General features: G+C 39.8%; 1 protein-coding gene and 1 long non-coding RNA gene across 2 annotated transcripts in view; one reads left to right on the top strand and one right to left on the bottom strand.

Moving 5' to 3' along the window:
• The window catches only part of PRKCH (protein kinase C eta), a 233,676-nt gene that overhangs the window by 21,608 nt on the left and 198,207 nt on the right, over positions 1–13,861 (bottom strand). The gene's annotated exons all lie outside the window — the stretch shown is intronic.
• Positions 531–6,401, top strand: LOC125755577 (uncharacterized). Its single transcript, XR_007412367.1, has 2 exons — positions 531–2,781; positions 3,346–6,401. It is a non-coding gene; the product is annotated as an uncharacterized LOC125755577 (long non-coding RNA).

The following is a 13,861-nucleotide window of genomic DNA, read 5'->3' as shown; positions in this document are numbered from 1 at the left end:
CACAGTATTTTCTCCTAATAGTTGGATTTGGCTGTTGGGCAAACAAAATGACCTTCTCCTTTCATTCAATTTCAGACTAAAGAGCAGAAAGCATTAAATGCTGGCAAGTCAGGAGGGAAGGAAACCATTCCACAGGACATTCTCATCAATATTCTAGAGAGATGCCTTCTTCCCATGTAGGAATATTTTAAGGCTCTACAGAGAATGATAGGGAGCGAGGCTGGAGAAAGGACATAGGACACAGAACAGAGTAGGATTCACAGCTGTGATGGCCAAACTCACATGGGTGTACAGCTAATGGCTACCCCGGGGGGTGACAAAATGCATGCCTGAATGTGCATGCTGCAGTCACATGTCTGTTGCCAGTGTCACAGGCAGAGTCTAGCTTGGTTATAAAGACCAGTCATCGGGGATCCCTGGGTGGCTCAGCGGTTTAGCGCCTGCCTTTGGCCCAGGGCGCGATCCTGGAGTCCCGGGATCGAGTCCTGTGACGGGCTCCCGGCATGGAGCCTGCTTCTCCCTCTGCCTGTGTCTCTGCCTCATTCTCTCTCTCTATCTGTGTCTATCATAAATAAATAAATAAATCTTTAAAAAAAAAAAAAAAGACCAGTCATCAACCACCTCCCTTTGAAGCCCTTTGTGCCAGCTGTGCTGGTAAGGCACAGGCCTGGGAATGACCCATCCCAGCAGTACCAGCCAGCCCAGAGCAGGGGTCAAAGGGACAAAGGGAGGCATGTGAGTTAGTTGATGGGGCATCAGGGGAGGAGAAAGAAACCAGGGCTTGGACTTAGGATTGCTAAATCACTTTTCCATAGAAGAGGGTAGAGACAGATATTTAAACCTAAGATGAGGCCGACAACAACCCACACTAGGGCTGGGTTGGGGTTTGGGGGCTGGTGGAAGGATACACAATGGATGTATCTGGGGAAACTAATCTTCTCAAGGACAGATTATTATACAGAATAGTGTTACCATGGAATATTGGAAGAGCCAAGAGAAGAAGAGATGTTCTAGCTTGCTCAGATTGGGTCTGAGTGAAATTTACTAGGCAGGGCTGGAACTAGTAATCTGCATGCCTATGGTAATAGACCACCTTGCCACTCCCAAAGTACACAGGGATCCAGAACCATACTGATTTGGGCAGAGAGCAGGTGTGGGTGTGGAAAAAAAGAATAGTACGAATTTTAGGACTATTTGTTCCAGTTTTGTGAAGAATAATATTGGTATTTTGATAGAGATTACATTCAATCTGTAGATTGCTTTGGGTAGTACGGACATTTTAACAACACTAATTCTTCTAATCCATGAGCATGTTGTATCTTTCCATTTATTTGTGTCATCAAATAATCCTTAAATCTGTATGGACACAAAAGACTACCAATAGTCAAAGCGATTTTGAGACATAAGAACAACGATGGAGGTATCACAATCCCAGATTTAAAATAATACTGCAGGGGCACCTGGGTGGCTCAGTTGGTTAAGTGTCTGACTTTGGCTCAGATCATAATCCCTGGGTCCTGGGATTGGGCCCCTAATCAGGTTCTCTGTTCAGCAGGGAATCTGCCTCTCCCTCTTCCTCTCCCTCTGATCTTCCCTCCTGCTGATGCTCTCTCTCTCTTTCAAACAAAAAAATCTTTTTAAAAAATTAAAAAATAAAATTATACTAAAAATCTGCAGTAATCAAAACAGGATAGTACTGGCATATAAATAGACACATAGATCAATGGAACAGAATAGAGAACCCAGAAATAAATCCACATTTATATGGTGAATTTATGACAAAAGAGGCATGATATACAAAGTCTCTTCAATAAATGGTGCTGGGAAAACTAGACAACTAATGTGCAAAAGAATGAAACTAGACCACTTTCTTAAACCACACATAAAAATAAACTCAAAATGGACTAAAGACCTAAATGTGAGACCTGAAACCATAAAACTCCTAGAAGAAAACATAGGTAGTAATCTCTTGGACATTGGCCTTAGCAACATATTCATCGATATGTTTCTTCAGGCAAGGGAAACAAAAGGAAAAATAAACTATTGGCATGCACCAAAATAAAAAAGCTTTTGCACAGTGAAGGAAACCATCAACAAATGAAAAGGCAGCCTACTGAAAGGGAGAAGATATTTACAAATGGTATCTTCAATAAGGGGTTAATATCCAAAATATAGAAACCACTTTGACACACAAAAAAACCAACTATCTGATTTAAAAAATTATCAGAGGATCTGAATAGAAATTTTCCCAAAGAAAACATACAGATGACCAAATGGACTATGAAAAGATGTACATCACCACTCATCATCAGGGAAATGCAAATCAAAACCATAATGAGCTATCACCTCACACCTGTCAGAATGGCTAACGTCAAAAAGGCAAGAAACAACAAGTGTTGGCAAGGATGTAGAGAAAAACGAACCCTTGTGCACTCTTGGTGGGAATGTAAATTGGTGTAGCCACTATGGAAAACAGTAATGGCAGTTCCTCAAAAAATTAAAAATAGGAATATTGTATAATCCAGTAATCCCACCTCTGGGTATTTACCCAAAGAAAACAAAAACACTAATTTGAAAAGATATATGCATCTCTGTTTATTGCAGCATTTTTTGGCAAGAGCCAAGGTTTGGAAACAACCCAAGTGTCCATTGATAGATGAACGGATAAAGAAGATGCGGTATATATGTACATGTACAATGGAGTATCACTCAACCATCAAAAGTAATGAGATGTTGCCATTAGTGACAACATGGATGGACCTGGAAAGTATTATGCTAAGTGTAAGTCAAACAGATACTGTATGATTACACTTACATGTGGAATATAGAACAACAAAACAGAGACAGACTCCTAAATACAGAGAAAAAAATGGATAGTTGCCAGTGGTGGTGGTGGTTGTGGTGGTGGGGAATAGGCAAAGCAGGTGAAAGGAATTAAGAGGTATAAACTTCCAATTATAAATAAGTCACTGGGTAAAAAGTTTAACATAAGGAATGGTCAATAATGTTGTAATAGTTTTGTATGGTGGCAAATTGGTAACTATTTTTATTGTAGTGACCATTTCATAATGTATCTAATTGTGGAATCATTATGTTGTAGACCTGAAACTAACATAATATGGCATATTAACTATACTTCAATTAAAAAATGGTATATAGTTTTATAAGTGCTATAGCGTAATAAGTGGTAGCCATTACTACTGATATATATATATATATATATATATATATATATATATATATATTTATTTCTTTTCTTGTGCTAGAGCAGGTATTGACTTAGGTGTTTCAAATTTGTTCTGTATAATATTTATAGTGACCCTGATTATTATTCCCATTTTACAGATTGGAAAACTGAGGAAGAGTCCACTCTGTAACCTGTCTTTAGTTTGGGAGTAGTGAAGCTGGGATTCAAACCCAGGCCTATCCGGTACTAGAAGCCTTAGTTTTCAATGATTCATTTGGATTCTAGATTAGAAAAAAAAACAAAAAACAAAAAAAACAGTGTGGACTGCCAGGTCAGGAGGAATCTTGGGATGACATTCAGGACTTCAGTTGAATGAGAATGCACAGCCAATAGGTACAAAGAGAGGGATGAGAAAACAAACGGTCTTGAAAAGAACCAAAAGAATCCTTTTATCTGACTACCTTGCTTTAAACAACTGAGGGTCTCTATATTGGAGAAAAAAGATAGAAGGGCACTGTTGACATTTTCAAATACCAGAAGTGTTGGCAGTACGAGGCAGTTCTAAATAAAAGAAATATGTTTTGGGAGTGGGAGTTAAGGGAATATATATAAGCTTCTAAAGACAATTAAAATAAGTTTAATACTCAATTCTGTTAAGTGATAGAAAGGGCTTTCCCAGGAGGAGCACAACTGTCTTCTTAGAAACATTAGAAGAAGAATTTCAAGGATGCCAAGGACCTATCTGGTGTCCGGTAGGAAGGGAGACCAAAGCCCTGCACGGACTATGCTATTATCAAGAGTCCGCAATCTTATCCTCTTTTGTCTCTTTTCAAATTTATCATTAACATTCTGGGAGAGAAGAACTAACATTTTTTTGTAAGATTTATTTATTTATTCATGAGAGACACACAGCACACGAGAAAGAGAGAGAGAGAGAGGCAAAGACAAAGGCAGAAGGAGAAACAGGCTCCCTGAAGGGAGCCCAATGTGGGACTTAATCCTGGATCCCAGGATCACACCCTGAGCTGAAGGCAGATACTCCATGGCTGAGCTACCCAGGCGTCCTGAAGAACTGACATTTTGAAGATGACTGTACCTCTTCCTTCAGCTAGAGAAGCCACATTTTCCTTGGGTCTCAACTAGACTTGTCTTTATAAAAAGTAAAGTGAAACAAATTTGCAAGCTAATCTCCTTGGGCTAGTCACTGAAGAAGGAGGCACATGAATATATGAGTATATTTGAAAATACTCAAATGGATCAACATCTTACTGATAAGTTACTTATAACTAACTTCCATATAATATTCCAAAAGTAGCTCCAGAGACATGGTATATGGTGTATTTTATTTTCTCCTCATGAAAGTTAGTACAATAAATGCTGTTCCTGCAGCGGGGCAGAAACAGTGCTAAAATCTGTAGTGGGTGTGTTGGCTCTGTTTTTCATGCTATCAGTGATTGGAACCCATAGAAAGCAGCCTTTCTATGGGCATCTACTTCATTCCTTTTCAGTGCTCTTAACACTCTAATTTTCCTGTGTTTTATAATCATTATAGCTTCCCCTGAATCCTAAGTCATAGGACAATGTGGTTTAGAAAAAGGTAGAGGTCAGGGCACCTGGGTGGCTCAGTGGTTGAGTGTCTGCCTTTGGCTCAGGTCATGATCCCAGGTCGTGATCCTGGGGTCCTGGGATCGAGTCCTGCATCAGGCTCCCACTGGGGAGCCTGCTTCTCCCTCTGCCTATGTCTCTGCCTCTCTCTATGTCTTTCATGAATAAATGAATAAAATATTTAAAAGAAAGAAAAAGGCAGAGGTCACAGGTGATTCTCAGAGATAGAATCCCAAGGTCAGGTACTCCTGCCAACACCCACGCTGTTGGCCGATATGGTTTTATACCTAGCACATGGGTCTCAAGCAGCTCTGACTGATGAGGTATGTTTCACTGCTTTCCCAAGTGTTAAAGGAAAAGAAAGCTCTACTCACTGTGGCCACTCCACAGGCCTAAACTATGTCTTAGTTCAGTTGTAATCCTCCTAGATGTAGCTATTTAAAGGAAGCAAGTCAGACAAGGGTCCTCCAGAGGACACTATACAATGCCTTTTATTTCCTCCTGATGAAACCCAGGCTAATACTCTTCTTTATCTAGGACACACATTATCTTTGGTGTCCAAACCAAACCTAACCATCACCTGCTAAAAATTATTGATCTTTGATAGTTGAAAAGGACACATGAGAGAAAACAAAGTATACTAGTTCCATTCACAAGAATTTTTCCAGCTTAAAACAAAAAGCTCTCTGACCCACAGGTTTCAGTTAGCAAATTGCCACACAGAAAAAAAAAGGTTCCATGCTCATTTTACAAAATTTCTGATATCTTTATCTTCCTGGCTGAGATATAGATTAAAGAGGCAAGTGGTATTAGTACTCCGTTGAAGATATAGATTAAAGAGGCAAGTGGTATTAGTACTCCGTTGAAGAAGAGGGAAGAAGAAGAAGAAGAAGAAGAAGAAGAAGAAGAAGAAGAAGAATCATCCTTCACACTGCTGGCCACAAATAAGACATTAGGAAACTTATAAGCTAAAATAAGGGGGAGGGAAGCTGAGAATGCTAACTTTCATAAAACTTGATTTTAAAAATGCGAAATAAACAGTCAATGGGAAGATCAATGTGTAAGGAAATGGTTCATTTCTGAAAGGTTTTAATTGCACTAGCAGTTTCAATAAGAGGCCTGTGGAGCAGCTCCATTTCCTCATATGGGAACTCCAGCTCTGCTAAAGGGCTGCCTGGCCACATGTTAACCATATCTCTTGCTAAAGGATCTTTCAGTAAATTTCTTTTGAATTTTACTCATCACAGTGTCTGAAAAATCAGTTCTAATGATCCAGAGTTGGATCCTCTACCTTAATCTGGTCCCAGTTTTTCTTCTACTTCCTCAGCCTCCTTCTGGCTGACCACCTCCCTTGAGCATCCCAACCTCTGCCAGGAGGAGAGTGGGAAATGAAGGGGGTCAAATTCAATGCTGCTCTCACTAACTGCCTGGTGACAGATGTGGGACACACTCATGGCTAAGAAAGATCCCAGCATTAATTGTGATTCCCCCTTTGTGCACAGAGGTAGACAAGATTCCTGCAGACGAGGCATAGATGATGAAATCTGAGACGTGTGATGACAGATAAACCCACACAAGTACACACACACACACACACACACACACACACACACACACACACGTTAGCTTCTATAAAGCATAGGAACAAAAGCACTCTGTAATCTCCCTCTAATACCAAGTTTACAATGCTTCCTTAACTGACAAAGGTGACTCAGGAGAATTCACCAAACTCCTTTCAGCACTTATTTAACCTGGCCACCTGTGTGAGCTCAGGGAAAAGGGCACTGACTTCACCTGAGTCAGCACTGAGCCTCGTGATCCCTCACAGGGGATGATTTAGCACAAAAGAAATTCACCTCACTGAGAGGCCACCTTCTTAGGCTCCTTGCATTTGTGAAGCCTTCTCCAACTCTCTCTCTGGAGCTACATGAAGGCAAAACTCAGCACAACCACAGAGACTCTAAAGAAACTCTGTGTTTTCTTCTGTGTTATGATTATTAGCATTTTGGGATAATTTAGTGCCAGTTAAGGAAATTCAGCCAATAGCATGTATTATTCTAAAACCAAGTAAAAAAATTTTAAAAAATTATCTTTAGGGGTACCTGGGTGGCTCAGTGGTTGAACATCTGCCTTTGGCTCAGGTTGTGATCCCGGGGGCCTAGGACCAAGTCCTGCATCAGTCTCCCTGCAGGGAGTCTGCTTCTCTCTCTGCCTCTGTCTCTGTCTGTCTCTTATGAATAAATAAAATCTTTAAAAAATACCATCTTTAAGGTCATAAATTGGGAATGCCTTTACACCAGTGTGTCTTCATATATCTTTTCTGTGTTAACCTCTGTGGGTGTTGTCAGTTTTTATAAGCTATGAGAGTGAATGGGTGAGATTGTTTTGCTTTTAGAACATGGACATGTGAGCATTTCATGCACATATTTAAAGGGAAGATGAGAAATGAGACACAAAAGGGCAAGCAAGAAAAATAGTTTTCCCACTGCAGTTTTTTGAGGGTATGTGGTGGTTATTTTTAGTTGTAAGGATCACTGGTTAATAATTTAGGAATTTTTCCCAAGTAGAAGTCTTGGGCTAAACATTGTGTATATTCCAGCTTCCCTCTTTCCAATGATTCTGTGCCCCAGGGGAGTGTCTCCACAAGCAAGTCCTCTGCCTCTCTCCGAGTCTATAGGAAATGTTTGGACATCCACATGTAGAGAACTCAAAAGTTCACAATCTTGGGGTTGGTGATAAAGGTGATCATGGGAAAGGCCAGGGTGAGAAAGAACACTGGGCTGGGAGTTCTGTTGGGTAAGACACTGGTGTCCATTCTGTTCAACCATTGACTTTCTGTGGAACATGGGACAAGAACATCCCCTCATCCCCAATTCAGGGGACTCACATTATTACACCACATGAAGCCACAAGGTCCTTAACATCTATGACTCTATGGCATGCTATATAAATGGGTATCCAAACAGTTTCTACAGATAATACCACCCTCCATTTTAAAAGGTAAGAAGGAATTCAGAAAGCATTTCTTTTTGAAGGACAAAAAAAAAAAAAAAAAAAAAGGCAACCAAAATATCTGGCAGACACCAATTCCAGGAACAGTACTGACCTTATGTTCCAAAGGAAAGAGCATCAGGAAATCTCAGGAAGCCAAGGAGGGATGGACCACCACACTGAGAGTGGTGCAGGGAGTGGATGTGAAAGGCTGGCTTGGAGATCTTGGCCCTTCCTGCCTTGGTGGGAAAGGGTGGACCTAGCCCTCAGGAAAGATCCCACAGGGCAGCAGGGGAGCAGCTCAGGGCACAGCTCACCAGCGACAGCTCTCTCCTTCACTGTTCTTTGTTAAAAAAAAAAAAATCCTTCTTTGAGATACACTTAGTTACTCGACTTGGGGTTGAGAAATACTTCTTAGAAAGGTATGAAAACTGTTTATGGATGTTGAAGAATAACTATGCTAAAAGTACTGATAAACTTTATCTGTAACATAAAAATGACCAGGATGATGTAGACTCCCAGTCCAGGACCTTGAGACTCTTACTAGCGATCAAAAGGCATAGTTGGATCCAGATCCATTGTTACGAAAACATTTCATAATAAATTCAAAACTAAACTGGGAGGAAAAAAAGATGTAGCTGGGTCAGCCAGATAACTGGTATGTGGATCACATTATTTCTTTTCATGTTTATATTGTTAAATCACTTTGTTTCATTAAATGAAGGCTGAGTTCACTTTTTCTACACAGTCCATAATGTGTGTGTATACATACATATAAATACACATAGGCACATACGTACACACATACACCTTGAACTTGTATAAAATGGACTCGTACTCCTAACTCTGGGAAACAAACTAAGGGTGGTAGAAAGGGAGGTGGGCGCGGGGTGGGGGTGACTGGGTGACGGGCACTGAGGGGGGCACTTGATGGGATGAGCACTGGGTGTTATTCTATATGTTGGCAAACTGAACACCAATAAAAAATAAATATATTTTAAAAAACGAAAAAAAATGGACTCGTGTGTTAATTTAAAAAATTTACTGTTGGGGTACCTAGGTGGCTCAGTCAGTTGAGTAACTCTTGATTTTGGCTCAGATCATCATCTCAGGGTCGTGAGATCAAACCCCTCACTGGGGTCCAAGCCCAATGTTTATGGAGCCTGCTTGAGATTCTCTCTCAAAAAATTACTATTATGGGAATTTTCAAATATACACAAGTTTGTAAACATCATGTAGCCTTGACACTTGCTGAAACATGCTCAAACTTGTTTCATCTACTCCCCTCCACCACCCTTGGGTTATTCTGGGGAAGAAAAAAGTCCTAGATATCTCATCTGCATATGCTTCTGTCTGGCCTACAATATCTCTTTATAAATATTCTGGGTGGTCTCTTAAACATGAAAAAACAGTTTTGTCCCTCATACTTGCTCAAAATCCTTCAACGACTCATCTTAGCACTCCTTCCACAGCCTCCAATGTCCTGCATGCTCGGTCTTATCTCCTCCAACCCCCATGGCCCTGTACCTTTGGCTCATTACAGTCTGGCCATACTGCCAGAGAGTTACTCAAATGGATTCTCTCTCAGGATCTTTGTGTACGTCTTAAACCTGACACATATGTGTCTTTGGTTTAGATAGAAAGCTGGAAAAATGCAATATAGTTCTCTCTCTTGAAAAAAAAAATTGAACCCAGCCTCATGTATTATTTAGCACTTAGTAATCTTGATGTTGATGGACCTTGTTTCAAGAAGAGAATGATAATGACACATTCAGTACATTATGAAATTATTACTTATAACTCAACAATACTAATAACTTACTCCTGTACTGTGTGTGCCACTTTGAAAATGCTTTCATGTGTGCTCCTTCATTTGAAGTCGGTATTGTTGGTGTCATCGCCCTTGCCTTGCAGAGGTAGACTGAAGAGCAGTAGCAGAAGTGGAATGAAGTCCCCTGACTCTAAGACTAGTGTGTGCTCCTTCCCCTCTACCATGTGAGGTTGGTTCACCTCTTTTGGTCTCAGCTCCATCTATCAACCAGTGATTCAGACAAAGTGCTTTTAAAAGATTTTCTATCCCGGCGATTCTGTGTATATGTTTCTAATAGTCACCAAGCTCTATGAAATTAAGGGTGATGACAAGGATTATAAGCCAAAACTTAGCATGGAGGACCTCCTGGCAATTTTTAGGACCATGCACGACTCCATCCAACGGCGTGAACATCCAACATTAGGAACTCTTGAAGTCACCAAGCTCCCAGAATCATGGCGGGGGGTGGAGGGGGGCAGGGGGGTTGGGGCACAAAATCCTGGAAAAGAGCTTGAAATCTATATTTTTAAAGAAAGCAATACACTTGACCTTGAACTGGGATTGTACAACAAAATGAAGGCTTGTTCAGAGTCTTTAAAAATGTCTCAGCTTACCTAACTTCTAACACAGACATATTCCCCAAGCCCTCAGTTATCTGGCCTAGGACTACTTGTTCCTACTTAGCTAGTACTACTCAAAAGTTACTACTGGGATCAATTTCTGGGTAGATCATACTGTAAAATCACTGGCCTATTTCACAAGTAAAACTAGTAGCCACATTTCAGATTTACTTGTTTATACAACCTGAAGTCATTCCTTCCTAATCTACTCATTGAATCCTCTTTCAATGTCACCCCTTGAACCTTAGTGGGCTCTAAGCCCCATCCTCCAACCTCCTTTTATTCTTCAGCCTCTACCCTAGCCATGTCTGTGCCCATATTCTTCCCATTGGAAGTAGAAGAAAAATGGGGAATGGCCAGATGTAGTCTAGCTTAGAACCCTGGCTGGAGGTTAAGAAAATCTGGGTTCTGATCCCATAGCTTTGAGGTTTTTCTCTTTTTTTAAAAAAATTGTGGCATAATATATAGCATGCAACATTTACCTCTTTGACCATTTTTAAGTGTATAGTGCAGTAGCATCAAGTACATTCACACTGTTGTGTAACCATCACCACCATCCATCTCCAGAACTTTTTCTATCCTCCAAAACTTAAACTCCATACCCCTTAAACACTAATTCTCTACCCCCTCCTCTAGTCCCTGGCAAACACCATTTTGCGTTTTTGTCTATAAATTTGACATTCTAGGTACCTCATATAATGGAATTATATATTTGTCCTTTTGGGTTTGGCTTATTTCATTAGGCATTCCTTCAAAGTTCATCCACATTGTAACATGTATCAAAATTTCCTTCCTTTTTAAGGATGAATAATAATCCATTGTATGCATACACCACATTTTATTTATCCATTCATCTGTTGATAAACACTTGGATTGTTTCCACCTTTCAGGTATTGTGAATAATGCTGCCATGAAGACTAGTACAAATATCTCTTCAAGTCTTTGCTTTCAATTCTTCTGGCAATATATCCAGAAATGGAATTGCTAGACCATGTAGTAATTTAATGTTTAATTTTTTTGGGAACTGCCTGCCATACTGTTTTCCACAGTGGCTGCACCATTTTACATTTCTATGAAAAATGCACAAGAGATCTAGTTTGTTTGATTAAACCAGTGTGCTGAATGGCCTTTGGCAAGTCACAATTTCTCTGGGCCTCAGTTTCCTTACCTATAAAATGAGGGGATTGGAATGGACAATCTCTAAGGTTTCTTCCAGCAATAAAACACTACATTGGTCTAATTAAATCAAGTTGCAATTAAAGCCAGAAAGCAGCCCAAATGGTTTATAAATGTGACTTGATACCTTACGCTTTCTTAATACAAACACAAAGTAATCACTTTTCAAAGAAAAGGACAAAGAGTCTAAAGATCCTTTCATGCACCCAGCTCTCATTGATGATGATAGTGGCTACCTCCTGAGCATCTACTCTGCTAAACATTGTTCCAAATATTCCTCACACACTATCTCATGCCCCAGTTGTACAGATAAGGAAACTGAGGCACGGCAAAATTATGCTATGTGCCCAAGGTAACACAGCCAGTGAGTGAAAGAGCCAAGATTTGCCTTGGACAGCTCTTCTGTGGAGGCAGTTTCTTCACCTCCACATTCGCACCTCCACATCCAGATGAAGCCTTTCCTTTCTGGTGTTTCTCCTCATATCCTGAGTGCTCTTAACTGTTTTCTTTCTTTTCCTTGATCACACTTCCATTTAAATGTCTTAGCCCTCTGCAGAGAATAGCTGAATTTCCTTAGCTCTGGTATTTAGGTTTTTTATTTTTAGGCACAGAGGCTGAATTGTACAAAACTGCCCCAGAAATCCTCTGGGTGAATGCTTTTTAGTAATATTATCTGATACCAAGTGTTGTGCAGAAAATCACTTTTAAGGGATGCTCCTTGAAGGAAGACGAAATAGAATCCTCATGGTGTTCTGGACAATAATCTTATGACATGGATTTTATTACCTTGATTTTGTAAGCAAGGACACTGAGATTCAGAGGGGTGTGGTAGCTCACCAAGGTCATTGAGCCAAAATAGAATAGAGCTGGGAGGTAAACCTGTCATCAAGTGAGGCCCGTGCTCCTTCCTTTGGGGAGACACCTCACCAAGAACATAGAATACCACTTAGGAAAATCAGTACAAGGTCAATGACAGATCATGATATCAGAATGCTGTCTCTACCCAGCTGAGCAACTAATGTCTAAAAGAAAAATAAAGGGAAGTGAAGAGCTTCCCAGAAGTAAATCTGCAAGGAGAGAGAAAACTTGGTCTTCAATGAAGATGAGATTCTCTTTAAGCACCAGAGAAAGGCTTTGTTTTCTCTTAGAACAAAGATTGTAGAGGGAGGATATTACTGAATCACAAATATTCTAGTTACCAAAAATATATTTTTATACATCAAAGATATAGTTCATAGTAATTGGATTTATCTGGTTAAGAAGAAACCATCTTAATAGTTCCATATGGACTTAATCTTGCTTAGTACCAGTTCAAGGTTTTATAGGAATTATGTGGGGGGTGGGGGGGTAAGATCTAGGTCCCAGATTTAGTTGGGGAAAGCTCCCTCAAGAAGATTCTGAAATACTAGAAGAAGGTCAAGGACTTTTAAAATTTTGAAGAAAAAAGATCAAGAGAAATAGATGTGAGTGATGTCCAACACAAAGGATGAGGTGACCTCAAGATTTCCACTGGATCCAGACAAAAGATAGGAGATATTTATCAGAGAAATGCTTAACTGGATTGTTAACCCTACACAGAGAACATTAAAGTTTCTGGAGGGGCAGACTGAGTTTTATGGTAGCAAGCCTTCATGGTAGCAAGCATAATGACATTTATATACCAAGCCAATAATGCACATTTCTTAATCGTTTGAACTAGTATTTTCATTGGAATTATAGACTCCGAGGTCTTTCCTTTAAATATTAAAAATGCTAAATCAGCTACAGTAATTGAACTAAATATGTGCACCACGGAAAACCATGAATATAACGATGGTGGTGGTTGTCGGCCACAGGGGGTTAGCATGCCTTAAGAGCCAGATAATGGACCACGGTACTAGGAAAGTAATAATGCAAAGTAAGCCTGATTCTGTAGCATGATTAGGTTGTGTTAAAGTAGCTTAGGTAATCAGAGTTAGCTGGGGTCAACCTAGGTGAGTACAGTTCCCTTCCAGAAGTTAAGACACTTCAGGGCATGAATTCACAAAGACAAGCCCTCCTCCGTCTTTTATTCATGATTATAAAAGCCAGAGTCTTTGTTTCCTTAGTCTAAAACTTCTACCAACTATACAAATCAGTTTTTCTTATGAAAACATACTAGATAGGAGACATTTGGTAGAATCCAAAGTGACTTCACTCTTATTTCTATATGAGATTAGTGTTTTCTCACTATTAGGAGAGCCCTGGCACCTAACCTTGAGAATCAAGTTGCCAATTACAATTCACTTTGGCAATATTTGCCCGAGAAGGATTTTTATAATTATTTCACTTTTATTATTATTTTTTTTATTATTTCATTTTTCACCCCTGTACACAGTGACCTGCATACAAAATGTTCTTGAAATGGCACTGATTATATGACTGAAGATTTCTTTTTTCTAAAGATTTTATTTATTTATTTATGAGAGACACAAAGGGGGGTGGTGGCTGGCA

The sequence above is a fragment of the Canis lupus genome, chromosome 8 (genome assembly GCF_003254725.2).
Source record: "Canis lupus dingo isolate Sandy chromosome 8, ASM325472v2, whole genome shotgun sequence".
In the NCBI taxonomy this organism is placed as follows: Eukaryota; Metazoa; Chordata; class Mammalia; order Carnivora; family Canidae; genus Canis; species Canis lupus.
Note: the sequence above shows the minus strand (reverse complement) of the source record. Positions and strands in the feature narration are given on the sequence as shown.